Source organism: Phyllostomus hastatus, unplaced genomic scaffold (genome assembly GCF_019186645.2).
Source record: "Phyllostomus hastatus isolate PE091 unplaced genomic scaffold, TTU_PhHast_1.1 phas_scaffold_1066, whole genome shotgun sequence".
Taxonomy (NCBI): Eukaryota; Metazoa; Chordata; class Mammalia; order Chiroptera; family Phyllostomidae; genus Phyllostomus; species Phyllostomus hastatus.
Genome location: NW_025334004.1, coordinates 2,493,204 through 2,520,168, shown reverse-complemented (window position 1 = coordinate 2,520,168; position 26,965 = coordinate 2,493,204). Strand labels below are relative to the sequence as shown.

The window sequence follows — 26,965 nt, the reverse complement described above, 5'->3', positions numbered from 1 at the left end:
CATATGAAAATAGGCTATAATAGAATTCCTAAGGTTAACATTTCAATAATGAAACTATGTAACATGGGAAAACCTGGAAAAGTATTAATCAAAATGTTCCCTTCAGTTATCTTTAAGTGGTAGAATTCGAAGAACCTGGATTCTTTCTAAGGGTGTTAACACTTGAAATGTTTAATGTAAATGTGTAATTATTTTTGTAATTAAAACAAATAGTTTAATAACTAAGTAAAAACATGATCTAATATATTAAAAGGTGCTTGGCCAAACTTTTATCCAAATATTTCAATATCTAATCATTTTTAAACTCAAATATTCCTGGTAGTTCCAAGGACCTGTTAGTCCTTTATACCACAGGTGGCAAACACAAGGCCCACAGGCCAAATCCGGCCCTCCACCTTGTTTTATCCGGCCCTGCACCTTGTTTCTACCTGGCAACAGTGCTGAGCTCCTTGCCCCTAGTTAAGGAGGAGTTACATTTATACAGTCCTGAAATTACATTTGGCCCTTCAAAGGCAACCACGAGACTGATGTGGCCCCTGGTGAAAATGAGTGTGACACCCCTGCTACACCATATTCTGAATTAGTTGGTCATTAGCAGAGAGGAAATGAAGTTTCTGATTATAAGGTATGAATGTGGACAGGGGAAGGAATTGAGTCAATTAAATGGTGGAAAAAAAGAAAGGATATCAACATAGATAAATGTATAAAAACTATGTCTAATACATTGCCACAAACTACATTTGCCTAGTTAGAAATTCTGCCTCAGAAATTTCCTACTTTAACACCACATACTTAGGTCTCTTGAATGCCTAAGGAACACCCACTAAGCCTAGGCGTGGTTCCCTTGCCCCAGAGCGGCAGAGTCAGGGATGTGAGTGCATCTCAGGCACTAGAGCTGGCTTGCAGGAGAGTCAGGTTTCCAGCTGAAGGCTTAGTCCTGGAGGTTTTCTAATTCTCCAATGTGAGCCACGGAGCAGTATCAATGAGTCAGCCCATTAAGAATTTAGATATTGTTTTAAGAAAATACTCTGTAGCAGCATTTCTCAGAATATACTCAATGGGGCATTATTCTTGTGTGTGTGGTGTGTCTTAAAAATCACTAAAACTTGACTTGCTTCCTTTCTTTCACCATTAGCAGAAAATGGAGAAAGTAAAACTGTTTTGCGTTTTGCAAAGATAAATGGCCTCTTTACCCAGAGAAGATCAAGACCTCAAACGACAGTGGGGAAGATAAGAGCACCATTCCTTACACCTCCTGTCATCTTAGTCAAAGCCTTTGGTCCACTGGCCAGGGCCCTATATGTAGCGAGTTCAAGATGAGAGCCAAGAAACCAGGCCGATCTGTTTCTGTGATGTAAAGTTGAACAGAAGCTGCCCAAGGGGCCAAGTGCATGTATTTTACAGGACACAGGAACCAGGTGGCTACTTATAGAAAAAAACAAGATTCATTTCAGGCACAACTTTAAAATTACTTTTGTTTTAAATCAGTAAAAGAAAACTGGGTCCTAGAAGCTCTAGTGATCTAAACAGTAACAAATATGTGCATTTGCCTTTTTTTTATTTGTTCAAATACATTTAAATTATCACAAGGCTAGCCCACCTCATTTGCATGAAATTCTGCAGCACACATACTAATTGTAGTAAATTTACTGCCCTACCCCCATCCTGGGGATGGGGTGGGGGCTACTCTGGAAGATAATTTTCATTGAAATAAAACCAAACTTCAATTAAGCACACTGTGACAAGATTTGCCTCTACATATTTTTGGAATTTTTAATATCATCTACCCTCATTTGGTCCACAGAATTGTACAATGATCAGGAAAAGAAAAGAAGAGAAGAAAAAAAAAAGTACAACTGAGTGCTAAGACAGAATATGTGCATAGAAGTAATGAAAGTAGAATGTATACTAAATATCAAGTGCAGAATTTCGTAGGGCCAACAGGGTAACAGTCTATACTTTTCACTTACACAAGGTGAAGTGGATTTTGCAATTACCAGTTGTGTTACATGCACCAAATAAAGCTCCTAAAATTGATACTAATATGGTGTCACTTCAAGGCTGCCATGAAGTGGCTCCTAAAATTATGCCTAATTTTAAAGTGGTTTTCTAAAATCCATTTATTTTTTTAAACATAACATGAAGGTGTTAAAACTGGTGTCACAGCTCAATAGAATAACTCTTCTAGATTTTAGGAGGGATAAAGAAAGAGATATTCAGAACCCTTCACCAGAATCCGCCAACTTGATCCTAGTAGGTTAATGATGTGCTTTGTAGACATGGTCAGTGACACCAGCCTATAGGCTCTTTCTGCACCACATTGTATTGAGTTTTCTGGCCCCCTTGGCTGAGGAAGAGCCATTAGTTAAGGAGCACTGGCCTCATCCGGGGTGATGTCCTTCAAGTGATTGACCAGCCTGTTAGGACATGCAGCTGCAATAGCCTTGGGGCCCTCACAGCCTCGCCAAGCATTGCAAGCGCTGCACTTGCCAGTGCGCTGATTAAGAATCACTGAGAATTCCACCTCCTCTCCAGCCTGTAGCTCCATGCCATCCTGAACTAAGTTCACATGGAAAAAGAGCATCTTGCTATCTCCTATTTTATGGTTAATGAAGCCAAACTGATCTTTCACACACTCCACAGTGACCCTACGCAGGGGTGTGATGTTGTAGGCCATAGTGTGTGCATTTTGGCCCAGGACACACAACTAGAACTTGACACTCTTCACTTTCTGCAGGCAACCCCCTTCGTTGGCTATTCCGACTATGTCAGATGGATAGATCTCGCCTTTCATATTTCCTTCCTCCACGATCTCAGTCATTCCTCGGTGCTCAGCCTGTGTTGAATCAACACTCCTCAGGGGTGTCACCAGAGTAGATGATAGGATCAGCCTCTTCAATAAGTTCACCAGCTGTGTTTTGTTGACTTTTCAGCACTGACTTTGTTTCCTTTGCCTTTGGACAAGCTGTACTTGACCAAGTCCTCCAATTCCGGGCTCTTGACATCAGCAGAGAACTCACAGTAATGGAAAAAAGATTTCCTTATTACGATTGGCCATTTCAATAAGTCCAAAGTTATCCTTCAGAGTTACCACATAATCCAGGAGCTTCTTGGAGTTATAATTATGACCTAAAAGTCACACAAAGATTGCAATCTGCTGTCCAGGCCTTTTTTTCACTAATGCTAAATTCAACTTTATCCCCTCTTTGAGGAGAAGTAGATCCATCCTTGGCCTGGAAAGGAATAGTCAGTTTCACTCAGTATCCTAAGCAATGATCCTCAGTCTTCTTTACTTTGCCTTTATTGGGCTAGTGGTTTTAGGACTGGAAAAGTGGCTTCTTTTTCTACAGTGCCCAGCAAACCATGATCTGAATGGATATGGAACAAAACTGCCTTTGGGAAGTTTTATAATCCCAAAGCATGATTTGTTTGGGCAGTGAGAATGTCAGGAACCACAGGAAACTCCCTTCATTTGCAATACGGAACTGGTTTCCACCTGGGATTTCACTATAGTAGAAGAACGATTATCATGACCCACACACTTGATGAAACCAAAACCATCACTCATGGCTGCAATTATACCCACTTCTCTGGCTTTGTTAGCAAGCTGAAATATATTTGATAGAACTTCTGTGTTGGATGTTTGTTCTAATTTATCACATTGGTCCGTTGAAATATTAAACCTAACATGATCGCCTTCTAATGGGGTCACCTTGGATTTTGTATCATTGTCTCCAAAGGGAAGTTCTTTAAGAATCACAAAGTGAACTTCAATGTGTCCTGGCAGTGGGTCATTCTGGTTTTTACTGGACACTTTTGTAATAACTTTGGTTACAGTTCCTTCAAAGTGTTCAGTGCTGATATCTTCAAAAGTGTCTGTTCATTGAGGCAATAGCCTGACATCTGTTGCAACCTCTTTACCAGTTCTGTCCTTGGTTGTGAATTGCATACCAACTCCAGACTGTAAGGCTTGAAAGTCATACTTAAATTCACTGCAGTGACAGAATATCTCTTTTAAACATCACCTCTTTCAGGAGAGCCAGACATCTTCTTCATGGCACAGACGACTCCCTGACAGTGGGCTTGCTTCTTTGCCAATAGCATGATGTTTTGAGCAATTACAACACTAGTTGTTTGTTTTATCTCTGGTTTCCAGATGAACGTTCCTTTCCACATCTTTGGGGGTGAGTCAGATAAAACACTTCCCGTTGGTTGCGTACACTCCCTGTTGGGCTCCGACCTAGGGCAGCTGGAGAGTCACACTCTGGTTGTGAGAACAGCGCACCCAACTTGTCTGTTCATTCGTTCTTCGGGCAAGGTTTCTGCTTTTGTTTTCACCAGTTTAACAGCAATGGGTTTCCCCATCCGTTGGTTGGATGATACTTCAAATTCAATGTCACCTCCGACTTTTAAGTCCTGCAGGTTGGTATTATACTGTGAAGGGTGGAAGGAAAATCTAGCTTGACATTCTGAAGACTGAATAAACCCATAAGAGGTTACCAGTTTTTCAATAACCGCAGTTTCATACAGTGCCCCTGAAGTGTCATAGGGGTAGCCATTGTGTCCATTGTGTCCTTGTGTCCAAGGATGGAAGTTGCTAGTATTAAAAAAAAGGGCACTAGAAAATGGTCTATCAAGCTAGTAAAGAATTCAGCTGCTGCTGCAGTGGGCAGTTGTAGAGTATGGTGCTGAAGAAAGCAAAGACTGTTATTGGCATTGGGGAAAAAAAAGCACTCTTTCAAGTTGTTGAGTGGGCATAAACTTCTTGTTTCAGATCAAGTGCTGTGTTTTCAACTTAAGTGTACTCTTCTCTGGTCCTGTTGGTTGTTCTGAGGTTTGTTCTTGGCCTGATCTGAACTTGAGGCAGCGGTTTCAGGTGGTCGGGTCTGTTCTGTCACGCTTCATGCCCAGCAGCTCTGTGCTCGCTCTCCTGAACTGCCGCAAGCACAGCGGGGGCCTGCTCTCATGAGAGGGCTTCATGGGGGAAAATGAAAAGGGGGCGGGGCAACAGGTTTGTGCAAGGAGATAGGTCAGCGTGTCCACCAGTCTCTGCCCCCTTTCACATCTCTCATTCAGTATATTAAGGCTCCATACGTTTCTTTGTAATGACTAGGATCCACTTGGAATACAGAGATAAAGGAATTTATCATGGTGACCAGATATTCGAAGTGTGGCACTTTACCCAAAGAGAAGAGCTTGTTACTGTTAAGAAAAGTAGAAGCTAGCCCTGGCTGGCGTAGCTCAGTGGATTGAGCATGGGCTGTGAACCAAAGCATCTCAGGTTCAATTCCCAGTCAGGGCACATGCCTGGGTTGCAGGCCACGGCCCCCAGCAACCACATGTTGATGTTTCTCTCTCTCTCTCTCTTTCTCCCTCCCTTCCCTCTCTAAAAATAAAAAAATAAAATAAAATCTTTAAAAAAATGTAAAAATAAAAGTAGAAGCTGATAAAAGAGACTAAGGCACAAACAGGTGGCCTGAGTATGTTGCTTTTAAAATATGAAATAAAGCCTTGAGTACACTATAGGATTGCTCCTCCCTTTCTGGTTGGGTGGGTGATAATGGGGTCTTCAGTGATAAGTGACAGAGCAATCTGCAAGCAAGAGGGCTGACGAGTAAGCCGCGCCTGCTCCAGCCGGATAAGATGATCGCTTTCTGGGTAGTGAACTAGTGATTGGCATTCTGAAAAGCTTTTACTTCAGTTATTTCTGAAAATTCACATCCGAATGGTCTTTCCTGGAAGGCCGCCTTTTGGGGACCAACTTCTCTGTGATACCTTCCCACCCAATACATTTTTATTCATCTTGCTTAGTACTTTTAAACTTGGTATAAACCAAAAGTATTTATTTCTGCATTACCAGTGCCTCCCCAAGGACCTTCCCCTAGCTACACTTTAATATTATGCTCACAGATTTTATGTAGTAAAAATGTAAGAGACCATGTGACAGGACTTCTGCGTGTGTTGTACAAGCCATTGTGAAAAAAGATGCGTCTTTCTCTCAGTACTTAGGGTGGAAACCCTTTATAATATTCCTTTGACCAGAATTGTGTGGCCTACCCCATTTTCCTTTTATGCTTTGGCTCTCAGGACTTTTGATTTTCTTGTTCAAGCACACCAATAGCATTATCTGATATTTGGAAAATCAACTTCTTTTTTTTTTTTTAATTTCATGGTTTTACACCTGTGACTGTTCCTTCCAGTTACAAATATTTGAAAATATGTCTTTTTTTATTGTACGTTACTTTAAATCTCTCTTGGAGATGGATAGCACTTAAATAGTTTAATAAACAAACTGCTTGTGATGGTGTCCTGATTTTAGATAAACCATTCACTTAGCATGTATCTTTAAGAGTTTGGACAGAATGTTCCAATATATAATTTTAGTCGGCTATAAGATGGCGATGGATTCTGGAGGACATAGTAGGGCCAAAACCCTCTCATACAGCTTAAACCCTCCAGTATGTGTGTGTTTTAGCAGACAGTATTACAGTGTGGCTGACTATTAATTTAAGAACTTCCCATCTAACTAGCATACATTAAAGCAATGTGCAACTTTTTGTCAAGGTGGGATGATAATTGAGGAGCATGGTGGCTGAGTATTTAGAATACAGATGGACTGTGCTGCTTTATCACTTTAAAGAAAATAACGAGGATCTGGCAGGAAATTGCAAAGGATGGTGGGGAAAGAAAGGCTCTTGCCTGCAGCGTGGGATGGAAATGTGCAGCAGGGTTGGTTACCCCCTTCTCTGCACACCCAGCTCTTGGCTCTACTTTGCTGAAAACTCTCATTGCATAGCATCGTAATTACTTGTTTACAGTCTGTCTGTGTCTCTATTAAATTAGAGTTGGTCCAGCTTTGGTCTTCTTTGTGTCGGCCTCATTTAGCACAGTGCTAACAGTGACTTTTTTGCATATGTGATTCAGATGTCTGAGGTAGCTGATTAGGAGGCATATTTTAGACCAGTATTTCAAAATATTGGCAAATATTGTGAATAGTCAAAAGGGGTTGGGAGGCATTTTTGCCCCCAAAGCATATTATGTGTTCATTCAAAAAAATTCTCCTATAATCTCACATTTTTGTAGTTATTAGGTTCCAAAGAGCAGTTTGGTGCTGAGGCCTGCTGGGATGTCACAACTAATCCTTCCACTGGCGGCTCTTTACACCTTTTTCCTTCTGTATTTCTGTATTGTGCTGGGTAGGAACATCCAGCCTTTTTTACTGAAGGCCTGGACACGCAGCTGTGTTTTGTGCTGAGGATACAGTAGTGACCAAAATCATGGACTTTTCCTTCAGGGTGGAGTTTATATTCAAGTATTAGGAGCAGACTCACATCTTAGGAGTTACACAGTGAACGTTCATTCTGCCTTCTTTTTTTCTTGAGGGCAGGTGACATAATAGAAAACCATAAATAAGAAAGTGCGAGAGTCACAGATTTGCTATTCGTGATAAGAATGCTTTGCTCTAAGCAAAATTAGAAAAGGATATTCTGGTTTCCATGTTCCTTGTCTGTCCACTCTCACCCAAACACATATTTTGTTACTTCATGACACATTGATGTTACTTCATTTTCACCATTGTCCCAGCTCTAGAACCCAATTTGTTGTGGAAATCTAGTCACTTTTGAAAAACCATAGCAATTTGTAAATTACTCCCCTCTGACAGTGTTCGCAAAGGATGTTAAGACGAAACTGGATGATAGAATGAAATCTGTACTAGCGTGTCACTTTGGTGGGTAGACATACCATGACCGTTAAAGCACATCTTGGGGATGAGAGATGGATTTCACTGAATGTTACTCCGTGAAATTCTGACCAGTGCCAAGGAAAGGCTTTGTGGAGTGTCTGTGTGACCCTGAGATTCTGTCCCTGCTGACCTCAGTGGTGAGTCTTTCCTTTTTAAGTCAGTCTCTGCTACTTAATTGTCATGTAACATGGAGCCCATCACTTAACCCTGAGGCTCAGAATCCTCATCTGCAAAACTGGAATCATTCTTCGTGAACCTCTGAGTGGTTTTGAAGATTGAATAACGTCTGTGAAGTGCCTGTTATAGGGCCACAAACAGGGTAGGCCCTCAGTACATACCTAACAGCTGTTCTTACCACTTAAAGTTGATGACTTTTAAAAAAAATTCCTAAGCCTTTTGAAACACAGGTTTATAATACTTTTTGGGTTGGAGTAGTTCATGTCTATTGATACTTTAGTGAATCCACAGTGTATTTCAAATTCTGTAGACAGTGTTCTTCTGGGTGTGTAGACAGATATTGTCTGCTTGTTGGTGTTTTCCCACACAGCTTAGGACTAACTAGAAGAGCAATTACTTTGATTATTTATTTATTATTTTATTTATATAGTTCTTAGTGCCAGGCACTGGAACTAAGCTCTTTACATAAATTATGTCATTTAATCTGTATAACCAGGGCATCGAAGCACAGAGAAAGGCTGCACTGGAGGATCTGTCATTGAATCCCAGGTGTTTGACTTCTAAGCCCACATGCTTAGCCTGCCTCTTTCCCTCAGCGTGTGCTAAATTACTGAGGAGATGGCCCGTCAGAGTGGCAACACAGGTGTTTTGAGGATGGTTTCGGGTCTGGGTTGTTATGGTGTGCTTGTACACACTGTAACACCAGTGCAACACAACACTGGTTGTGTTGTTCTGTGGTGAAAGGGCTCGTGGCCTCTGTGAGGTGTAGAGATAGCATGCGCCACGCATGAGCACTCTACGGTGGTTACATTCCTGTTGCGCCCTTATCACGGTCTGTGCTTGCTCTGGTTCTTCGTGGTCAGGTCTTCAGGGAGGCAGTATATATCAGGTGGGGAAGAGCCCCAGACTCTGAGTCAGACAGCCTGGAGTTGAGTCTTAGCTCTGCAATTATAAGCTGAGTAACAGAGAGTAAGTTACTTGTACCCTCTGTGCCTTGGCTTTCTCTCTGGGGATGGTAAATAGTGCTTACTTTAAAGGGCTGTTGTGAGGGTTAAAGGAGCACATATACACACAGACCCACGCACGTGCACATGGTGCTCAGCTGCTTAGAACAGTGCCTGGCACATAGTGGGGTTAGTGATAAGATGACGATGTTCTTTGAGCACTGCTATGTCATTTCATCTTTCGTATTCCACACAGGGCCTGCGTCAGTGCTCCATACATGGTGGATGCTCCATAAAAGTCTACTGAGGGAGTGGATGGGTATGGATAGGCTGTATGGTCAGACACATGACCAGTTCTTTTCCATCTTGAAGTTGTATTTGCCTCATTGACAAAACCTCTCTGTCTTGGCTTTGATAGAGTCAGAGACTAAATAACTGGAGGAAGTCGACCCAGGCAAAGTTACATAGGATAATAATAGCTGACATTTATCAAGTGCTTACTATGTGGCAGGCACAGGTTAAATATTTTATGGTTAACTTACTGAATCCTTCCAAGAGCCCCATGAGGCAGTTAGTAAGTTTCATGTAGTTAAGAAATTGGACTTTAAAACAGAGGAGACTGATTATGAATCCCACAGCACTAGCAGAGCTGGTCTTCCGTCTGTTATCTACTATTTTGGAACTTCCATGAGGCAGAGTCATGAATACCAATACTACCTGAATATCAGTGTGGGAGCTCCACACATTGGTAATTATCATAGCAATCACATCAGGGGTATATACATATTCCTTAGGTAAAATTTTTTGCTTTTGGAAGTCTTCATATTGAAGCTAAAATGCTCATATTTTTAGTTAAAACTATTTTCTCTGTGCTTTTTTTTTGGTGGAAGTGGAAAAACATTGCCCATTCTTCTTTGCAGAGTCATGTTTAAAATGATGTGAAATAGTAGTCTTCCTTGTTTTTTGTTCCCTAGGTTAAGCCTTTCATGTGAGTTTCATACCTTGCATGAGGTTTCATTGATCTTTACATATCTACTTTGGATCCTTTTCCTTATATTTCCCCAGAAATGTAGGGCCCAGGATTGATCACCTTGACCCTGGGTGATATTTATTTTGACATGAGGTTGTATGTCCTCCTTCACAGTCAAGGTCTGCAATGTGAAGAAGGGCTACCTGTGTGAGGTGATACACTGTACTGAATTAGTCATCCTCGCTGACTTACTCTTCATGAGATATCTGTGGCATTTGTGAGGCAGCTGGTCACTGACATTCCTCTTCATGCCTCCTTCTTCCACCCCCCCAACTCCACAATCTGGAGCCTGAAATGAGCATACTAGGTCAATGACATACAGGGCCCAGAGGGAGTACAATAGGATTTTTGCCTGTTCACTAATCTTCACTTGCTCAGTTGGTGTAGGAATAACCTGTCACCCCAAATAGAGGATTGATCCTGTTGACTATACAATATATGGACTTTTGGACAGTGGAGTCCTAGATTGATTTAATTATGTAAATATTTCAAGTTCTTCCCTCTGGGAGGTTCTTTTAATCTTTGACATAGTACATCTTTTATTTATTATTATTATTATTATTATTATTGTTGTTGTTGCTGTTGTTGTTTTTGCCCCTAGTAGGAATATTCTTCTCCATTTCTCCCACTACTTTTAAACAAACAATTTTTGCTTGAGCTATGTGGATGTTCTTGGATTTTTACTGGTCATCCTGTCTGGGTGAAATATTTTGGTCTTTATTATGAGTTTTATAGTTGATACTAGTTTATGAGTATCTTTATGATATCCTCTTCTGAAGAATTCTGCTGAATTTTCCACATTTTATTATATAATTCTACCCCCTTAGTGTTGTCATGAAGTCACCATTTGTTGCCACTCTGGGCCTTTACCTGGAAACACCAGTTATACTGTTAATTCTTCCATTAACTTCGTTTGGTACTATTGATAGAAAGACCGTAAGCTCTTTGGTCCCTTCACTCCCCAGCTGTGTGACACCAGGCAGCTGCTGAGCCTCTCTGCCAGTTTTCTCATCGGTACAGTAGGCTGTAACAGCAGCACCTGTACAGAGTTCATGTGAGCATGCAGTGAGATAATGCATGTTACACGCCCACAGTGCTTAGCACATCTAAGTGCCCAGCAAATGATTAGCATAAAGGTGAGCACAGGTGCTGTGAGAATATGCAGGTTGGGACACCAACCCAGCTTTGAATAGTGATCATGAAATATTCTCCCGGGGTTGTCCAGCCTCAGTGAATCAGGCAAGAGAAGAAAGGGAGGAAAGGGTGTTCCCCGAAGGCAAATGGCTTCAAGGTTTTCACTAGTGATGGGGCAGAAAACAGCAGGGGGATGAAATGGAAAGGTCAGCAGGGGGCAGATCATGGAGGGCTTGTTTTATCAGGTCCAGGGGCTCTGATTGCATTCCTGGGGAATGGGGAGCCGCGGAAGAATTTGTAAATCATGCTGGCGTGAGGAAACAGAATGCAGCAGGGTCCACCAGGAGACACTGCGACATATGAGGACAGGGAGTGCCTGGACAGTGACGAGGGCCAAGGGTCAAACAGACCCTGTGTTTCCATCACATGCTGGCCTTTTAAGTTCTAGGAAACTTGAAGTAAAACCAAAGAAGGGAAGAACTCAATACCCATTGATTCTCTATGAGAAAATGAATTAGATGGACTGCCATGTGCATGTCTAATGTGGAGAAAATCTGCTCAAGAAGTGAAAGGAGGTCGTCCCACATTTCCGCCTGGCACACTGTTTGAAGCCTGTTGTGTGTGTGCACTGCGAGCACAGATCTGCTGGCTTTGCAGGGAAAGCTCTACTATTCTCCACTTTCTTGTGATTACAAAATTACATCTTCACTTACAGTATGTTCTCGTTAGCCAATTTCCTCTTGATTAACTTTGTGTTTGGGGTTGCAAGTTTTCTTTTTGACTATTTTTTTCTAATTATTTTCTCACCAGTGGTTAGAGGTAGAAATAGAAATACATCAGAAAATGATTTATATGAAAAGGAGTTTTCTCTCCACCCCCATGTTAAGTAAATGCACATAAATGAGAAAAATGAAAACTGGCAACTAACTTTCATTTATTTGAATAGGCTCTAGTGTTTTGTTATGCCATTTGGAGGAAGAGTAATAGAAATAAATGAAATGTGTTGGAGTGATAGCCAGCTGGCTATCCGAGGTGAGTCTCAGCTTTGTGGAAGGAATAGAATTGTTTTTCTGTTATTTTGTTTGGAATTGCCTGACAACTAGAGAACATTTCTCTTGCCACAGTGCTGCAATATAAGTAAACACATACATTTCCAAGAAACAGATTGTTAGAGAGTTTCTTCGCATTGTTCAAATAAAGAACTTTTACTATATGCTCAAAGTGTTTGATTCTTAACCCCTTCAATAGAGCAGCCCCATGTTTCTTAGGCGTCACTGATGTTGAAGGCGGAGAGGAAAAGAGGAAGCTGGTGCTGGACTGTCCGCCTGTAGTAAAGCGAAAACAGGGCACCACATGAGGTGGTTGTTACTTGTCATTGGACAACAGGCAGCCAGAAGTATGATCCTAGAGAGAGAAGAATCATGTGAGGTGAGACCCACATTTGCCCTGGTGTTCTGCACGAGTACTTTTCCCTCCTTCTTCCTGGGGGGGAGCCCGAAGTAGCATGGGGGTCTCATATTCAGTGCTACCCAATGGGCTGGAATTGGTATGGCAGGGTACTGAGGAGGGGCGACCTATGCTAAGGGAACCCAGAAGCTGGAATGTGTGTATATATAAGGTGAGACCCAGCAGAGAGCAGCTGCTACCAGGTTTGGAAGAGAATGGCCATACCAGAGGTGTTGTAGTACTGAGAGAAATGGAGAGTTCTGGAGAGACTTTGATTTTGTGGAGCACCTTAGCCATTCTGCTGAGACACCAGAAAGACCACATCTTAGGAGTAAGGGTCATACCTTAGAGTAGGGCCATATGCTAGAACTACAGACAAAACTGAAATTGACCTGTCTTTATCAAATATAAAACCAAGCCTGACAGATTTAAGAGTATTTGCTAGTAATTTACCTGCCATCGGAATCAAACTGAATACCTTCTAATTGTCCACCTTATAATAGAAAAGAAGCTTGCAAAGAAGCAGGAAAATGTGACTCATATGTAAAATGAAAAGTAATCAACACACACACACACAATTCCTTTGAAGCTGTGTTGTCCTAGATCTTGGTCTCTAGCAACATTCTCCAGTGAAAGGAACCAGGGCTTTCTGGGGAAATGACTGCATCCAGAGAAGAGATGGCGTAGATACAGGATGAGCCCAGAACTTTCTTTTTAATGTCAAAAAGTAAGGAAATAAAAATAAGAGAAACATGATGGGGTGTGTTACAAAGATAAAGGAGCCAGCTTAAAGAGGGGCCACTGGCTAAATCTGAGGCAGCTTAAGCACCAAAATAATTAAGTCCAGTGATAAATGATAAGCTATTGAAAAAGCAGGATTTCTGTGTATCCATATTGATCATAAGCAGATAAACAGACAAATAATGGCCAATGCTAAGCAAGGTCCGACAGTGTGGAAGCAATGCTGGAGTTGGACAGTCAGCCTGTGGCGCCTGCCGCAGTCAAGTTTGGGTCAGGCAGGGATCACCGATGGATGCTAACGCTAGGGGGAAATTTTGCTGAGGGACAAGGTATTTTCATGGTCTTAATGTATCTCCCCATCGATTACTTATTAGTTGCAAGGGAAAAAATAATAATTTTCCATAGGAGAAATTAGACAAAACCTTGGCTGGGTGATCAAAATGAACACTGCCAAGGAGGGTCAGGTGAACTGTGTATGCTTTCAGCTGTGATACCTGGAGAGGAAAACATCACTTTCTGTGATGTTTTTTGGCTGATAATACATGACCTGAATTGAGTCATGAGGAAATGTTAGACAAGTCAAAAGGAAATGTTTTTTTCATACACAAAGGCGGGGAGGACTGTATTTTTCTAAAGTGTCAATGTAATAAAAGACAAAGGAAAGCTGTGTGTTTCAGATTGCTGGCCGTTAAGTGCAATACCTGACCTTGAACTGGATTCAGAGTTGGAGGAAAAGAACTGCTCTGGTGTGCATTGGGTTAATTGAAAATGCTGGTAGATTAAAATATTTTATCAGTATTAAATCTAAGCTTGATAACAACAGTATGGCTATTCAAGAATACGCGTGTTCTCAGGAAACACATTCAGAAGTGTTTAGATGTGAAGAGCTGTGATGTACGGAACTTCTCTTCACATGGCGCAGAAAAAAGCGTTGAGTGAACGTGTGTGTCTGGAGAAGGGGCGCGAATGACTAAGTGCATTCATTGGTCAACTGTGAATCGTAGGTGAGTTTGGCTAAAAGGTATATGGTATTCTCAGTACTGTTACTGTTATACAATTTTTCAATAAGCTTGAAGTTATTTCCGAACTTTAAATAAAAGCCGAGCAATAATGGGTGACTTAAAGAGAAAAGGAGGGTGAAAAAGGTACATGTGTTTCTTAACTGTCTCGGTGTGGTTTTTCTACCCTTTGGGTTGCCTCTGGTAAATAAACATTTAATCCTATCACGGTGTCTCTGTCATTCAGCAGGCAAAGGCATTTCTATATCTTTTGGCAAAGAAAGTAAATCTAGTGCAAGAAGAAATAATAAGACTGCGTTTCAAGTTGAAACCATTATATCATTTTGTGCCATGGAAGGATTTAGAACAAGGAGTCGTAGAGGTTCTAATCCCTCCTTTGATACTTGCTGGCTGAATGGTTGTGGGAAAGTTCTTTAACCTTTGGGAAGTTCAGCTGCTGCATTTTAAGATAATACTTAGCTATTCTCAACATCTTATGACTCAAATGAGAAAATGCATGTGAAAGTTCTTTGTAAATAATAATGGTTTCCTGCACAAACATTAAATTACTGTGAATAGTTGTGGTTAAAGATGAACAATGGCTTAGACTAAGGTAGAGATTTTCCTTAACTCCAGGGGCCCTTTCTTTTGAATGTCAAGATTAATTCTAGAAGAGGGATTCTTTCCCCATTAGAGCCTTTGTTCCTTCCCCTTGTCGTCTTCTTTCTCATTTCCTGCCGTTATTGTTCCAGGCAAAGCTTCAGTGACTGAGAGAGTTGTGGATTTCCTGAATTTCAAGAACAGTGAAGTAGGAAGTGAAGGACGGCGTAAGAAAGACAACATGTAAGTCAAACTCATGGTTTCATCCATTCTCACACCTCCCAAGGATCTGAAGTTCCTCAGAGTAGCTCCTGCTTTGCTCTGAGATTTTTGTGAGGCTCTGATGGATGGAGGGATCTTCCAAGCCTTTGAGGTGCCCCAGGTCAAAAATCAGGCAATGTTTTGGAGGGAAGAAGGACAGAAGAAGCCACCTTCCTAGGATATTTAGGAGGAGGAAGACAACCTGGGCCAGGGTGGTAGAAATTCATAAAACAAAGGGCACAGGAAATAATGTTGGCCTGAGTCACATAAATGACAGAAAAGGGTACTGCTAGACCTGAAGTCACATAAACCAGGATATTTAAAAGTTTAACATTTAAACTTGACATATGAAAGGAGGAAGGCCACCTGCATTAAGGAAAATGGCCTTATTGTAAGCCATTTTTCATATTTAAACAAAACTGTTAGTAATACTTTAATTTTATGGAAAAATTATTAGGAAAGGTTGTAAGGAGGCCTTGGAGAATCATTTGGAGGCCAGGCCTTTCCTTTTAATCTGGAATTGCTTTTGATTAAGACTCTTTATTCTGGAAGATTATAGTCCCACATGCTCTTTTCTGGAGTGGAGTAGCCTTGGCTGGTGCTGCGCAGTGTCGGTCTGAGATAAGATGAAGGGCATGCTCTAGAACACAGACCAGTAAACTGCTTCCTTTATTGAGAAAGTCTTGTGCCAAAAGTAAAAATAAGCCCTGACCAGGTGGCTCAGTTGTTGGAGCATGGTCCCTTGCACCAGAAGGTTGCAAGTTCGATCCTCAGGGCGCATATAGGTGGCATGTCTCTGTCTGTCTGTCTTTCTCTATTCCTCCCTCCCTAAAATCAATGAGCATATCCTTAGATGGGGATTTTTTTAAGTAAAAATCAGCTGAACTAAACAATATTTCTAGTGGATACTGGCACATAATTACTATTTTAAGTATGTATCTAAACAGCATGTCAATTAGTTTCGTTTGTTTTTAAGCTTGATAAGAATGGCATATTGTGTGAAGTATTCTGCAACTTGCATTTTTCACTCAGTTATGTTTTTAAAATTCACTTGTTGCATGCAGTGGTAGTAAATTAATTTTTAATGTTAAAGAAAATTCTGTTGTGAAAATCTATTACAGCTTGTCTCTTGCCCCATTTCCTTCCAACTTTTAGTATTCTGCTGTAGGTCTAGCAGATATAAAATAGCATATTATTGTGGTCTTAATTTGCATTTTCCTGATGAATACTGGCATGGAGTATCTGTCTATTATCTTTGGAACACAAGAGTTCATGACTTTAACGTAGAGAATTTTTTCCCATGTTTTCTTATATGGCTAGTACAGTGATGTTTCTGTTTTAATTTTTTTATTTTGTTTTTGGAAATATACTCTAACATAGCTCTTTTAACTCTGTGTTTGATCCATTTTTTTTTCATTTGGAGTGAAGTTTTTGTTGATTTGTGTTCTCAGTCAGGTTTTGTTTATTTCTTTTTTTCCTGCTGCTTTGGAAGTTATGTGCTTTATTTCTGTTCTTCTAATGGTTGTCCTAAAAGTATCCACACAGCAGTTTTAAAGTCAATCAGTTAAAGTATTTTGACCCTTTTTGAGGATAATACAAAATCCATAGGACACCCAGTGAGGACGGTCTGCTTCTGGGCTCATGTGTTGTTCTCAGTGTTGCAGTTCTGCTCTGTTTCCATTATTGTTTACAGATGGTGTCTGTTTAACTTTATTTGTATGTTTACAATATCTTGCTTCTCTTCCCTTCTTGCATCTTGTACCTTTCCTCTGGCAAGACTTGCCTTCAATTATTTTTTCCCTTTGGTGGTGACATCTCTCAAGTTTGATCTGTGTGGAAACATCTTTATTTCACTCCCAGAGTACTCAGTCGACAGTGGTTTCCACCCGGTACTGTGAACACGCTGTTGCACTGTCCCACGGCTTTCATTTTGCTCTTAGGAAATCTGAAGGCAGTCTTTCACTTGCTGTCTTTTGTTAGGTGATGGCTTATTTTGAGGTCTTTTATTTGTCATTGGGTTCTGCAGTTTCACTCCAGTGTTGATGTGCAAATTTCTGTTTGTTTATCCTGTTTATGTCTGCTGTGTTTCATGTATGTGTGGATTCATGTAATTCATCAGCTCTGACAATTTCTCACCAATAATACTTTGAATATTACCTCTCTTCCATTGTCTCTGTTGTCTCCTAGTGTTGATTAAATAGATGTTAGAACTTCACTTTTTATTCTCTTTTAATTTGTATTTGATATTTTCTTCCTTGCCTTTCTTTGTTTCATTCTGGGTAATTTCCTTCTTAAGATTTAGCTTCTAATTCAGTAATTTTCTCTTCAGCTGTGGGGAATCTTTTATTTCACCCATCCCTTGAGTTTTTAAATTTCAATTATTATATTTCTTCATTTCTAAAAGCTCTATTTCCACATCATATCTGCTTGAGTATTTTTGATGGTCCTTTTTGCTTATTCATTTTATTTACTTCATTTTTCATATCTTTAAACAACACCAAAGAGAGTTACTTTATATTCTGTATTTGATAACGCTGGTATCTGAAATCCTTGGTGATCTGAATCAGTGCTTACAGCTTGTTTCCGAGAGTGTGGTTTTGATGATGTGCTAATATTTGTGAGCTAACCCTATCTTGGAATCTTTTTGAAACTGGTGTGTGTTTGTACTAGGAGGCAGGAGGATGCTACAGACCCGGGACCACTTTTGTTCTCTCTGGGAATCCTGGTGTCAGGTTGGGCTTTCCCCACACTGCCGGAAGCTGATGGTCTCGGCACCTGTCCCATCGCCCGTGTTTGTAGCTGCCTCCTGGGCAACTGCTGTTTTCCTCTGCACTCAGGTTTCAGGGCACTGTTCCTGCCGTGTCCTCCTGGGGTTTGTTTCTCTACCTGGAGCTTAACCAATGCATTAAGAAGTATTGTTTTAAAATAATTTATTCAGAATCTAATTATAATGTAGCAGAAGGGCCCTGCAAATATATAGTTGACCACAATTCCTAAATTATTAGTACCCAAACAATATTTTAAAATCAGTTTTTTTCCCTGCACATATCCTTTATGAATTTTCTTGAACCTTTTAAATTTTACATAATAAATTACCTAGGGGTAATTTATTTCATCTAGGGATAGGAAAATAGTGAAGTAGTGATTTATTTGAAAGCCAGCTAAACCACATCTGTACTCATATCTCATACTATAGCCTTATACTTTTGCTTGTTTTTTTCTTTCTTTCTTTTTTTAGTTAATCTATTGAGAGTTTACTTCCTTGGAAGTTGGAACCCCTACTTTTGGAATAACTTGCAAGAACAGAGTTCTTACTCAGCACCCCTTTGTTATGCTTTCCCATCTGTTTTCTTTTAAAATGTCATTTCTCTTTCTATCCTGAACACTGGATATAAAAGATTCAGTCATGGCTCTATGCCTGTGGATGCTTCTCTTTCTCCGTGGAGTGTAGAAATTGATGTTTGCTGTTGTCAATTAGAGGCATCTTGTCTGTAAACTCCATGTCCTTACATTCTACATCCCCTTAAGAGATGTAGAAAACAGCATAAAGTTCTTGGTCTATAAAATGTTAAATTGACTTTGACTTTGGCACATAAAAAAATTTGTTACTTCAAAACGGATGTCAGTGAGGTTGCTGATTTCCTAGTTTATTCATTCTGCAGGAGAATGCCATACCTTTTCAGAGGCTGCACAGACATGGCAGGCGAGTGTGTATATGTGGATTAGGATTTTGTGAAGATGATATGTTAGGAATGTGTCCAATCTGCAAAATTTTTATTCTTTGTAGATTACAGGTAGCATTCTTATAATACTAGTGTAATCATAGAAAAGGCGGGCACTGAACACATTCCCAGGAAATGTTGAGCTCTGTGGCTATCTGATATCTTCTGAGGGGCTGCCTGCTACTGACCCTGTACTTTCACTTGGAAAAATGTAAGTATCACGCAATTTTGTGGCTTTTTCCCCTTGGATATCAAATTCTAAGCAGTGGTTACTAACTCTGTGTTCTCATCTCCTGAGTTATGGTTGGCTGTCAGGTCAGGCAGTGCTGCTGCTATTTTGGTTTGGCTTGCTGAGCACTCCACCTGGAAAGGAGGTGGACCAGCCTTGGAGAAGCTCACCAGGGAAGGCCAGTGCTTCTGAGGAACCCCTGCGCAGCCTTCTGGGCTGAGGAACCGCGTTCACAAGTGTGCACCGCTTGGGTGTAGGGAGAGGAATCTCAACTGCCACTGCCCCCAGTTTGGTTGCCCTGGGCCGGGCAGTTCATCTGGTGGAGCAGTAACTGGCCATTATAGCCTCTGTTGTACCTCTTTTACTGTAAATATGTGTTTCTTTGAAAATTCTGCATCATTTTAACACAGTTCACCTGAGAAAAAGAACCTGAGTGCAGTTGCTTTTCTGCTACAAAATTGTGACTCTGGTCATATCAAAATGATGCAGAGAGACAGCCCAAGAATGCAGTCTTTCGGATGTCCTTTTCATTTAGTGTGGTAAAAACCGGGGCTTGACAGTCAGTGTCAAGGCGAGTGACATAAATCAGAGTTTGGTCACCAGGCCCCGCTGTGTGACTCAGAGCAGTGCATAGCTGCACACGCTCCCTGTGTCTCCTGGGCTTTAGTCCTAATCACGCTTCTCTAGACCGAGGACGGGTCACTCATCGCTCTGTGACTTGGCACTGGGACACCTGGCCATTCATAACGTTTTCCTCCTTTCTCACATGAGGTAATGAAGTGTATATTTCTAAATAAGGTTTTGAAGAATAATATTACTTTAAATGCTTTCTTCTCCAACTTGTCTTCCCTCCTGCTCACCCAGTTTACCTCTGCATGCTTGTCGTCGTACTCTTTGTTTGATGCCTGCAAAATGCCCACAGAATCATTTTTTCTGGCTTGGCTTTAATTAGAGTGTTTGGGGGCTGGCGGGAAAGCATAGGGGGAGCCTTATTAGGTTCATCAGTAGCCAAATGCCCTGGCTTTAAGTTGAAGTTCTATTTACACTTTGTATGACTTTGGATAATGACTTAGCTTTTCTTAGTTTTCCACCCTAAGAACTACATTCATATGGCAGAATAGTGGTTCTCTGAAAAATCATTGAGAACCCCAAAGAGCTTTGCTTATATGGGTTATGTCTAGTATTTTGTGGTAAGCAGAAAAATGGTCCCCAGATTCCCAGAACTTGTGAATATGTTACTTTCCCTGGTAAAAGAGACTGCATGTGACTAAACTGAGGATCTGGGATGGGAGGTTAGCCTGGATTATCCAGATGCACTCAGTGTAATCAAAAGGATCCTAATAAGGGGGAGGCAGGGGCGTTAGAATCAGAGAAGGAATTATGAGGATGGAAGCAGAGGCTGAAGTAATGCCATTGATGAAGGAAGACCTTGAGCCAAGGAACACAGGCAGCCTATGGAAGCTGGAGGAGACAAAGTGTGTGTTCTCTCCTAGCTCCTGGAGGAGCACAGTCCTGCCAGTAGCTTCATTTTTGCCCTGTAAGACCCATTTTTAGACTTCTGACCTCCGGAACTATAAGATAACTCATGTTATTTTAAGCCAACATGTTTGAAGGAATAGGAAAGTAGTGCAAATATTTTCTGTGTTAGAAATTAAAAGACATTTAAAAATATTAACTTATTTTAAAAAGATAATGAAACACTACTTAGCATAAATTACTTTTGTGTGTGTGTCAGGGGATTAACTATTCCCCAGCTATCAGTGAGAAGACTACCGCTGCTATACATTTTGTAAAGCTCTTTAATGTCTGGCTTAATAGAAAATAGGGGAAGTCTCAAATTATCTTCTAAGTTCAATCGTTTGTGGCATTATGTATCACGTAGCCTCTGAAAAATTCCCCTGTATACTCATGTGAGAGAGAACATTAAAAGGCATATACCATCCTAATACTATTATGGAAATAGTTTTGGCTTCATTGACCACCTAAAAGCATGGCGGGGATTCCCAGAAATCCCCAGACCCCGCTTTGAGAACTCTGGGGCTCGAATATAGCCACGTGGCCACACCTAACTGCAAAAGAGTCTGAGAATTGCAGTTCTTATTCTGGGTGTCAATTTAAAAAGTGGGGGTTGTTTTATTAAGGAAGAAAGAAAGAATGGATATATGGTACATTTAGCAATCTCAAATCTCAAAGTTTATCTCAAAGTTTACTTATCTCAAAGTTTGATACCAGTGGTAAGTATTGATAATCACTAAACTGTTGATTTCTCTTATCCTCGTCCCCATTTTAGCGAGGAAAAATAGGCGTGTCGCTCAGACTGCACTGTTTAGAGATAAATACCTGTGACAGCACAGTGGCCTGTAGGCAGAAGCATAATTGCAGAAGCATGAGTTGCAATTTTGCGTTTGTAGTTGAATTATTTGAAGTATCTTTTCTTTGGTGCTCATAAGAAGCTTTTTTTGATTTCTGGTTTGGGTCTTTTGAACTTAACATATGCTTCCTTTTCCTGGGTAGGAGGACAGTTGGAATAGAAATGAGATTTCAGACTGAGCTTTGATTCACAGTTATTTTTCACGGGTTTGAAAATACAAGGGGTGTGACATTTCCTCCGGGTCGTTTTGTAAATGGTTCCTACTGCTCCTTGGCAGCATTCTGTCACTGAAGAAAAACAGCGTTCCAGTTTCTGATGTGAAATTGCAGTTAGGAATTTGTGCTAAATTTCTTATATATTTTTTAAAAATGTATATAAATGCAGTAAAAACAGTTTGGGCTTAAGTGGCTTAATTTTGAGGTTTGTATAAAGCTTAATGCTGATCTCATTAATTTATGGCTATGTGTTTAAAGTATTTTTAGTGCTATTTTTATCTTTAAATCAATTATTATAATACTTTTGGGTGAGTGACTTCTTTGTGTCTTTCCCAACTTAGATTGTCTATTTACTGACTGATCTGATTGGGTAGGGGAGTCTTGATTTGGGATGGAGGGTGGAGGAGAAACAAAGAAGATCGTTTGAGAGGCACGAGTACCTGCAGGGGGAAATACACTTGTTTGGGAGTCACACTGCGTGGGTGCTTTGGGAGCCAGACGATTGTGCGTGTCTGGTGAACTCTGTGAACTGGGGGTGAAAAAGACAGTTCTACTTACTTTGTCCTTTTTTCTTAGAGGCCACTGAACACCATCTTGTGGATGCCAGTTTCTGTTTTATTTTGTAATGTCCTGTGTTATCAGGAAGCTGGGTCCTTCCAGGTTGAAAACTTGGTTGAAGTAGAGAGAGTGGATTGGGTCAAAGATGGTGGTGTGGGAATATCCTGAACTCATCTTCTTCCACAGATACGCAAAATATACACCTACAGGTAGAGCAATTCCTCCTGGAGAACTGAGGATGGACTGAACAGTTTCTGCACGAGAAACAGGAGAGGCACCATGTAGAGAAGGGTAGGAGAGATGGAGATGTGGCAATCATGGGAATTCCACCCCGATGCAGCAACCTATTGTGGGGAGGGATATAACTGAGTGGCCCACACACTGACTCATTAGCCCTGGGGCACAATGATAACACAGGGATTTAAAGGATACCTAGACTGAAAGAATCTATTTAATAACTCCAAGGGACCTGACAGACAGGTAGTAAAATGCCAGAACTTTCTGGTATCTGTGGGATCTCTCTGGGATCAGAGACATTGGTGAGTGTCATTGTTTATACTTCTCTTCTATCTAGGCAGCACAGGCAGGAGCTTAGTGCAAACATTCCAGCTTGTTTGCAAGGCAGCCACAGTGTGCTCCAGGCCAGCTTGGGTCATGCCTACTACAGTCCCAACCAGCTAGCTAGCCAGGAAGTCCTTGGCCTTCACCTGCTCCCACCTTGACCGTCAGTCGTATCACAGTGCTCCCAGAGCTACACACTGTGGGATATCTAGGCCTGCCTCTGCCCCAGCTTTAGCCAGTCGGCCTACCAGGGCTCCCCTGGTACCCCATGTGTGCCTTCTTCAGCTCCAGCCTGCCAAAGCAACCCAGAACACACAGTTTGTACAGATGTTACTCCTGCACAAAGCCACTCCTTCATGATTGAGAGGGACAGTTGTATCATTAATTCATAGAAACAAACACAGAACGTCAAGCAAAATGACAATATACAGGAATATGTTCCAAATTAAAAAAAAAATAAGAAAAAACAGGGAAAAACCCTAATGAAATGGAGATAGGTAATTTGCCTGATAAAGAATTCAAACTAATGATCATAAGGATGCTCACTGAACTTGGGAGAAGAATAGAGGAACACAGCAAGCACTGCACCAAAGAGTCAGAAGCCATAAAAAAGAACTAATCAGAGATAAAGAATGTAATAACTGGAAAAAAGTTTACTAGGAGAATCAATAGCAGATTAGATAATACAGAATAATGGATTAGTGACCCGGAAGACCGATCTTTGGAGCTCACCCAATCAAAAGAGCAAAATGAAAAATGAATGATAAAAAATGAGGATAGTTTAAGAGACATGTCAGATAACATAAAGAATACTAAAATTCACATTTTAGGTGTCCTAGGAGGAGAAGAGAAAGAGTAAGGGGCAGAAAAGTTATTTAAAGAAATAGTGGCTGAAAACTGTGCTAACCTGGCAAAGGAAGCAGATATTCAGGTATTGGTATCATAGAGAACACCAAACAAGATGAACCTGAAGAAATCCATACCAAGACATATAATTAAAACTGTAAAAATTTAAAAAAGAATCTCAAAGTCAGTAAAAGAGAAACAGTGAGTCACATAACAAGGACACTCTGTATCAGCTTCCTCAGCAGAAACTTTGCAGGCCAAAAAGGAGTGGCACAAGTATTTATAACACTGAAAGCTTCTTCAAAAAAGATTCTTTAAAGCTCGTATTACAATATTCTACCCAGCAAGGTTATCATTCAGAATTGAAAAGGACATAGTTTCCTTGACAGGCAAAAACCAAAGGAGTTTATCACCACTAAACTCAGCTTTATAAGAAATGTGAAGTGGACTTCTTTAAAGTGGAAAGAAAAGGAACTAATTAGTAACAAGAAAACATATCAAAGTAAAAATCTCACTGATAAAGGCACATACATAGTAAAGGCAGTGGATCAGATACCTAAAAAGCTAGTATGAACATTAAAAGACAAAAGTAGCAAAATCAATTATAACTGCAATAAGTAGTTAGGGGGTACACACAAAAAAATTTAAAAATATAATGTTAAAAACATAAAACATGTTTTACTCTGGGGCAGGGTAAAAATGTAGCACTTCTAGAATGCGTTTGAACTCAGACACCTGTCAGTTTAAAAAAAATATATATATATAATATATATGAACCTCATGGTAACCACAAACCAAAAACCTATAATAGATATAAAACAATGAGAAAGGAATCTAAACATATCACCTAAGACAACCAACAAATCACAATGGATGAAACCAAGAGAAGAATAGAGGAACAAAGAAGAACTCCTAAAACAACCAAAAAAAATTAACAAAATAGCAATGTCATACCTATCAATAATTACTTAAAATGTAAATTGAATTAATGCTTCAATCAAAATATATAGAGTGGCTGAATGGATAAAAACATACAAGACCCATCTCCATGCTGCGTACAAGACTCACTTCAGATTGAAAGACACACACAGACTGAAAGTGACTGGATGGGAAAATATATTTCATACAAATAGAAATGAAGGGAAAGCAGGCATAATAATACTAATATAAGACAAAATAGAGCTTAAAACAAAGACTGTAAAAAGAGACGAATAAAGCCATTACATTCATAAGAACTGGATATAAGAAAGATAAAGGGGTCAATCTAAGAATAGGATATACATTCATAAGTATTTATGCTCTCAATATAGGAGTATCTAAATGTGTAAAGAAAATATTAATAGACATAAAGGGAGAAATTGACAGTTATACAATAATGGTAAGGGACTTTAATATCCTACTTACATCAATAGATATGTCATCCAGACAGAAAATCAATAAGTAAACATTGGCCTTGAATGGCACTTATGCCAGCTGAAGTTAAATAGATATATATGAGAAACATTCATCCAAAAAGTGCAGGATGCACATTCTTTTCAAGTGCACATGGAGCACCAACAAATTGAAAAACCAAGAAGATTTCTTGAAATATACAACCTTTCAAGACTGAACCAGGAAGAAACAAAATTTGAACAGACTGATTACTAGTAATGAAAAATTGAATCAGTAATCAAATAAACTTCTAGCAAACAAAAATACAGGACTAGTTGGCTTTGTAGGTGAATTTTACCAAACATTTAAAGAAGAGTTAATACCTATTCTTAAAAATATTGGAGAGGAAGAAGTGCTTTCAAACTCAGTGTGTGAGGCCTGCATTATCCTAACAACAAAAACCAAAGACACTATGAAGAAAGAAAACTACAGGCCAGTGCCCCTGATGAACATAGATGCAAAATTCTCAATGAAGTGTTAGCAAACTGAATTCAACAATACATTAAAAGGATCATACGCTATGATCATGTGGCATTTATTTCAAGGATGTAAGAATGGTTCAATATCCACAAATCAATGTGATAAACCCCATTAATGGAATGAAGGGTAAAAATTTCTACATCTACTCAATAGATGTAGAAAAAGCATTTAACAAAATTCAACATCCTTTTATGATAAAAACTCTCAAGAAAGTGAGTAAAGAGGGAACATATTTAACATAATAAAAGCCATATATGACAAATCCAGAACTAACATAATACTCCATGGTGAAAAGCCAAAATCTTTTCCTCTAAGATCAAGAAGAAGACAAAAATACCCACTCTTACCACTCCTACCACTCTTGTTCTGTATAGAACTGGAAGTCCTAGTCCTAGTAATCAGACAAGAAAAAGAAATAAAAGGCATCCAAATTGGAAAGGAAGAAGTAAAACTGTCACTTGTTGCAGATGATATACTATATATAGAAATTGATAAAGATTCCACCAAAACATCATAAGAACTAATAAATGAATTCAGTAAAGTTACTGGATACCAAATTAATATATAGAAATCTGTTGCATTTCTGTACATTAATAATGAACTACCAGAAAGATAAATTAAGAAAACAATCCCATTTACAATTGCATCAAAAAGAAAAAAAATACCTAGGAATAAATTTACGCAAAGAGTGGAAGTAATTTATGTAACAAACTTGTGGGACTGGGAAACTCTGTGTTTTTAGCAACTTAGTATTAAAATAGTAACATATATTAGCTGTATATGGGCGTAATAGAAAAATTTGTAAGTGAAACTCATGAAAGATTGTCCCTATTAGCGTTTTAACATATTTCAGGTCATCGCCTGGCGGCTCCTCAAGCTGGCTGGCCCTGAAATTTGCTGGCTGTTGCAGTAGGGTGGATGTCGTGTTCGGTGGCTGGCTGTGGTATCCTCTCTTCTTCTGTTTAGAGACTTTACTTTTATGTCAGTTATCACCCTGCTCTGCTGCAGGGTGGCAAAGGGCACAGTGCTGGTTAAGAGAAGGTCTTGGTGAAAAGCCATGTCGTAATTTATTGCAACAGCTAGTGGTTTTGGAAATATGGGAGGAATAATTTTCTGATACTTTAATTGTGAAACAATTGTTTTAAGATTACAAAACAGTGTTTTAATTTTGGAGTTTCTATGTTTACTAGTCACTAAATGTAAACAAGTTCTACATGTGAGAGGCTCAACTAGTGCAGGGCCAAGGGCAGCATCTTTTTTTTTTTATTTTTGAGAATAAGATTAATTTTTATTTTTTTATTTTTGTTTTTTACTGTTTTTTTTTTTAAAATTTATTATTGTATTTGTTCCATTACCATTTATCCCTTTATACTCACCCCCCACAATCACCACACTGTTGACCGTGTCCACAAGTCCTTTTGCCTTTTAAGAGTAGCACTCTTCTTTTTTTTTTTTTTTTCTTCATCAGCCAGCCTGG

General features: G+C 39.8%; 1 protein-coding gene and 1 pseudogene across 2 annotated transcripts in view; one reads left to right on the top strand and one right to left on the bottom strand.

Moving 5' to 3' along the window:
• The window catches only part of SGMS1 (sphingomyelin synthase 1), a 282,263-nt gene that overhangs the window by 83,873 nt on the left and 171,425 nt on the right, over positions 1-26,965 (top strand). For both annotated transcript variants that reach the window (XM_045853990.1, XM_045853991.1), the window contains exon 3: positions 14,967-15,057. The gene's annotated coding sequence lies outside the window, so the exon portion shown is untranslated. The remainder of the gene's footprint in view (positions 1-14,966; positions 15,058-26,965) is intronic.
• On the bottom strand, positions 2,192-5,150 carry LOC123829004 (annotated as a pseudogene).